Source organism: Chenopodium quinoa, unplaced genomic scaffold, assembly GCF_001683475.1.
Source record: "Chenopodium quinoa cultivar QQ74 unplaced genomic scaffold, ASM168347v1, whole genome shotgun sequence".
Taxonomy (NCBI): domain Eukaryota; kingdom Viridiplantae; phylum Streptophyta; class Magnoliopsida; order Caryophyllales; family Amaranthaceae; genus Chenopodium; species Chenopodium quinoa.
Window position 1 is genome coordinate 1,071,498 of NW_018743514.1, and position 6,483 is coordinate 1,077,980.

A 6,483-nucleotide genomic window follows, 5' to 3' on the forward strand; every position below is an offset into this window, starting at 1 on the left:
TGGGGTTTTATTTTTAAAAAATAATCTAATATCATATCATATCACTAATTGTAAAACCGATCTCACAGGCAGGCCACGAGACAGCGACACTTGACATTCCAATTTTTTCGCCAAGTGTCACGTCACACGTAGGCGAAAAATATGTATTATTGTGACACATATGATGCTAAGTAAGCGATTCTTGGATAGGTTTTTTAAAGATAAAATTGTTGTATACAGTTTTATTATCACTATGCTTCCAATATTTCATATATACAAAATTAATCATAACTTTTAATAAATATCGTATAACTCGGTTTTATTTCTGTTTCGGGGTTTTCTGATGTCCTGCGGGAGAGTTACAATTCCGAGACTGGAACCGGACGCCTGTACCTGCAAAATAACGGAGACTCTTGAGAGCTCCGCCTCCAACGGTCAAGTTAGTACTTGATTAAGGAGTAATTAATACAGAAATTAAAGTAATGAGATCTCTCTAGGTGAGAGTGCTTAGTGTTGGTAATCTGCGTCGTTGGCGAGATTAGCCGGTTGTTGGTGTTCCGTAATATTTCTGTTCTTCTCTGCTTGATTACCTTTTTCACTGCTTAATTAATGAGGATTAATTGAGTATTTATAGCCTTGAGAAGCGTGCCACCCTCTAGGGTTAAGGTAAACCTAGGGCTGATCGGGCCTCTAGACTGAATTGGGCCTTGATGGCCGGTTTTCCCATTTGGCATGGGTGGACACGTGGCGTGTCTAAATTGGTCCGTAGAGGACGTATCTGTGATTGACACGTGGCAGGTTCCTGTTGGCCTTCGTGAAGGACACGTGGCGGAACCTGGTTGGTCCACTTGTCAGACGGTGATTGGTGGATAAAAATCCCCTAATCATTTGCCCCTCACAGGTGGCACGTGACTGGTCACGTGTCGCCTGTGACAGGTGTCGCACGGTGACAGGCGACGGCCTGTTACAGGTGTCACCTTGCAAACGGCCGAGAGATTTTCCCGCCCAAATTTTGAATTTGGAAGCGACCTTTCGCCTTCTCACCTTGCCTATATAAGGAAGTGCTGACTTCGGTCATTTTCACATTTGAGAACTTTGCGAGAACATTCGGACCCCTGAACTTGCTCTGACATTTCGGACCTTTTCTGCCTACCGCCTGTTCTGACAAGCCGACTGACCCGAACTTCCAGGACTTCATCAACCGTCACTCGTTCAGGTAACTCAGTTCTCTTACTCTTAATTTTCCTTTTATTTTTTGAAATGGCACCATGGAAGCACACGACACGACCTAAGTTAGTGATCAGCCGGTCACCGGGGACGGCTGAATCTAGGACTAGGAGTGCCGCCTGCCCTTTTCTGGACCCATCTTTGCCCTTTATACAAAGTCCGACTGTATCTGTGTCTATGCAGAACGTGATGGCCAGAACAAAAAAGACTGCTATGATATCAAACTCAGACGGCTCCTCCCAAAGGGTGCTCCTTAGTGAAACATCTGACCAGGCGCCAGATGTAGAACGAGGCGACTGTCAAGCCGACAGTTCTGAGAGAGGGGCCAAGGTGTTCCCTTCCCATCTTACCGTTGACATGTCTAATTTTCCTTCTGCTCCTTCTAAGGGAGAGGAGGCGGGCCCCTCTGGGAGAGGGGAGGAGTCGTCCTCTTCGGACTCGTCAGAGGACGAGTCCGAGTCCAGCTCTTCTGGCCACAGTTCTCCTGGCTCAGAAGAAAAACATAGCCGCCTACAAGAGGCGAGACTTTCTCACGCAGTTGAGAAGGGGGACAATTGGGCGGAGCCGTCCGCCTCTTACAGAGAGGAAAACGCCCCCTACTACTGCATGGTACCCCGGGGCCGGATCGCAACCATGCAGGACAACGTGGCGAGCTTTATTGCTAACCACAAAATGGGCCCGGAATTTTTACTGTTTGTGCCGGATCCAGAAGACACTGTCGTCTGGCCGGCTGGTACCAGCTATGGTGACGGCTGCTTTGGCTGCTATGTGGCGGCCATCAAAGCTGGACTGCGCTTCCCATTACATCCGGCTGTTCAGCGGATTTTAGATGGGTATGATCTGGGGTTATGGCAGTTAGCCCCCAACTCTTGGGTAAACGTACTCGGCTATGTGGCCGGGTGCGAAATGTACGGGGTGGAGCCAAGCTTTGAGGCTTTCGCCCATATGAACTATCTCAGCCGGACCCCTAAGTCGGGAGGTACCGGCTGGTACCAACTAACAAGCCATAGGGGTTACCTCATGACGAGAGGTAAGGCGAACAAATGGAAGGATTGGCGGAACACCTTCCTTATTATCGAGGGTTCAGACACGGAGCTGAAAAAACGCTTTAACAAGTGGAATAGGGATCCGCCTCTTCTCGCAGGCGGCCGCAGCATGCCGCCTGTTCCCCCAAAGGCTAAAAAAGAGATCCTAGACAAAGGACTCTTCAAAGTAGAGACTAGGGTGAACTCTACTTCAGGGGTACGAGAGCAAGTACCCCTAAACTGCGTCCCGAGCTTCAAGTGGCTCTATGACGAGTACTTTTTGGCCGCCTGTGGCCTCGGCAGTCGGTGCTCTAGAGGTAGCCGGCCTGACAAATACTCTGTTTTTTCACGCCTTGTTTACTTGGGATTTTTACTAACTTTGCTGTTTATTTCTTGCAGCTGACGCCATGAGTAAAATAACAGCATCCAAGACTGCGGCGGCCATGTTGCGGGCCTCGCTCATGAAACAGTCGTATGCCGACTCCCCCAACAAGGAGGCACCCTTGGTAAGCCTCGAAAACTCTTCCTCTTTTAGTTGTCTTATGCATATACTAACTCTTTTTGTTTTCAGTCTGGCACTCCAAGGGCTTCTTCCTCGCAACAGCCGGACCCCCAAGGCCCGGAGGACGACTGTTGCAAGCTCTCCTGGGTCTTCCAGGAAAACAGTGGCGGCTGAGAAGCAGCCGGCCACTTCTTCAAAAACCCAGGCGGGGCCGCCTAGATGTATGGACACTCACTTGTAAAAACTCACCCTTGCTTCCTTCTTGACTAGGTCTAACTTGTTTTTTTTTTTTTTTTTTCTTTCACTTAATGCAGCCGGCCCCCAGGGACTTGACTTGGTTGAGGTAGCCAAGTCTATGGTTAAAGTAGTTCCTCCATCTGACAGGGAGGCGGTCAGGGGTGCCGGCACCCTTGACCTTGATGGGATTTCAGGGGTCCTAGCTGAGGTATACTTAGCATATTTTTGAGCTTTTGAGTTCCAGGACGCCTGTTAACTTTTTTGTTTGGAAACTGACGCCTGTTTTTCTTTGTACTTAGGCCCTGCTCCGAGTCAACAGCCTTCGCAAGCCGATTGATCGGAAAAACAAAGAGGTAAAGGCCGCAAAAGCTATGGCCGCCTCCAGCTGTGATAAGGCAATGTTTCAAATTGCCCAAAATGAAGTACTGACCATTGATCTTCTTTATTATCAGGCGCAGGCTACCGCCGCTGTTCGGGCTCAGTTAGAGGCGGCCCAAAAGAAGGTTGACGAGCTGGAGGCGACCGTCACCAACCTTAAGGCCGAGCTGAAACCTCTTCGCCAAAAAATGCACTCTTACGAAGCCATGGAGAAATCTTTGGCCAACGTAAAAGAACGCCTGGTGAACCAAGAGAAGAGTCTTACCCAAGAGCTCTCGGATAAGGCCGAGCAAGAGAAACAAGAGCTCGTCCGGGAGATGGTGGAAGACTCCGCTCAAATCCAGCGCATGACCTGGGAACGACTGTTCCCCAGTGCCGACTTTGCCTCATGGGAAAGAACGTACCGCCAGTGTTCGAAAATATATAATCAACAGATCCTGGCGGCTGCTGAAGAAGAGGCGTTGGACGGTGCGTTGGAGGAGGAAGAGCCGGTTGTGGCGCTTGTGCCACTTGGGGTAAGGCATCAAAAGAGGGTGCAGCTAAGGCCGAGTCCAGCAAGAAGAGTGCTGACCAGGCGGCAGCTGCTGATACTGAACTGCCCCCTTCTTAAGCTTTAAGTATTTTTTCTTTTCACGGCCTGCGTGCCGTTTACTTTATAATTACCCGGCCAGGGGCCGGGGTTTTGAATATTCTGCTGGTCTTTAATGGCCGGCTCATTTTTAATCAAATTTTTGTTTTGGTTCAAATTTGTCTAAGTATTTTTAATTTGTTCACTAGACCGACTGTTGTGTATGGCCGAACGTTAAGACAGGTACAAATAGTAAGTATGCCGCCTATGCCCCTGGACGACTGGTTGTCTGTTTCCAGGATAGATGATCAGTCGGCCATTTATTCAATCGGTATTCGAACTCTTTATTCAATTTGTCTGACCAAGTAAATAGTATTTCCTAGTTGCCAAGGAATTAAGTAGGATAACAAGCGGCGGGTGCTGGCTGTTTCCCTTTATTGCCAATGTTGGCTTTTAACTCGTAATTTGTTAACCTAGCAAGAGTATTGGTTGAGAGCCCTGGTTTATTAAAAACAAGTGGACGACTCATACCTTTTAGGCTCCATACTAAGTTTGAGTGACTGTTAACTTAGGAGTTACTTAGTCTTCGTCACAATCTAGATTGAGTAGTAGAGGTACCAGGCGGCGTAGGCCGGCTAGACCCCTTGATTCGCCAATGTTTGTTGGCTATTAACTCAATAGGTTATCTAGTAGGAATAGGGGTTCGAGTGCCCTTGTTTGTTTAAAATAGGCGGACGACTCAAACTTTTTAGATTCCATACCAAATTTGAAGGAGTGACTATGAGTTAACTTTGGAGTTACTCAGTCGCCGTCACTTTTGTTTGAGAAGTAGAGGTACCAGGCGGCGTAGGCCGGCTAGACCCCTTGATTTGCCAATGTTTGTTGGCTATTAACTCAAGGGTACCCCCTGCATTTATCCCAAGTAATACAGGCGGTCATCTGACTCAGATGTCAACTGCTACCACTGGTTTGGTTAGTGATAGAGTTATCCTTGTCTCAAAAACGGCTACGTGGTTGCCCTTGGGGACAGTCGTATAGGTGCCGTGTAATTAGTTTATAGAACAATGTTCCATCCAAAAGGGAGCTGCTCTCTGCGACGAATTTCATCCGGAGGGATGCCGTCGGACGCCTGCTATGATGTTGGGACAGGTCGTATTAGTTTTGTAGATTTGATCTGGTGGCTAGGCGCCTGGTCTGATCAGTCGACCGGTGGCCTTGGTAAGTTCTTGGTGAACGTAGGTGCTAAGTAAAAGAAGGGTAGCCGCCTGTTAGGCACAGGGTCGGCCAGGCCCTAATCTTTTTAGCTAAGTATTGTGAGTAAAATACTCAATGGAGAGTAGCCGACTGTAAAGGAACAGACGGCATGCCCCTCTGAAGATTGAGTGAAAAACTCAATGGAGAGTAGCCGACTGTAAAGGTACAGACGACATGCCCCTCGTAATACAAAAATTGAATAGTAAGTGCAAACTTTATTAAGTAGCTCTTTACTTTACATCTTTCAGAAGAAATATTTTTTAAGGTTATCTACATTCCAAGTTCGAGGCAACGGTTGTCCGTCTGGTGTTTCCAGACGGTAGGTACCGTCCCTGACTTCCGCATAGATTCGGTAGGGTCCTTCCCAGTTGGGAGTTAGTTTGCCAGACTCATTAGCCTTACCAACTGCTTCCATTTTTCTAAGTACAAAGTCCCCTACCTTGAGTGGACGCCTGTGTACTTTTTTGTTGTATGATCTAGTCATTCTCAGGCGATAGATCTCATGGCGCAAGACAGCATTGCCCCTCTTTTCAGGAAGTGAGTCTAATGCCAGGCGCATGGCTTCCCAGTTTGCCTCTTCGTCATATAGCATTACTCGAAGAGTCGGCTCGTAGTGTTCTATTGGAAGAACAGCTTCCGCACCATAAGTTAGGAGGAATGGAGTTTCTCCAGTCGCCCCTTTTTCAGTCGTCCTAATGGCCCAGAGAACATGTGGTAGTTCATCAGCCCATAGGCCGCCTGCTCGTTCAATCTTTTTCTTGAGACCGTCTGAGATGATTTTATTAAAGGCTTCTACCTGGCCGTTTGCTTGTGGACGGCCGACAGATGCAAAGTAGTGTGCAATTCCTTGGTCTCCCAACCAGCTTTTGAGAACAGGCGTCTCAAATTGGGGACCATTATCAAAAACCATAGACATGGGAACCCCGAACCGAGTGATGACGTTTTTCCAAATGAATGAAATTACATCTTTCGTCTTGATTCCCTTTACAGCCTCCGCCTCTACCCATTTAGTGAAGTAGTCAACGGAAACAAGTATATACCTTCTGCCGCCTGTAGCAGGCGTATATGGACCCAGAATGTCCATGCCCCACTTAGCAAACGGTAGTGGGCTGTGAATGGTAGTGAGGTCAGTAGCCGGACGGTGAATTAATTTGCCAAACCTTTGGCACTTGTCACATTTTTTCACCATCTCCATTGCATCTGCTTCCAAAGTAGGCCAAAAGTAGCCCTGCCGCCTTGCCCTTTGAGCAAGCATCCTACCACCTATATGGGAAGCACAGAAACCAGAGTGAAGATCATCTAGTATCTCTCGT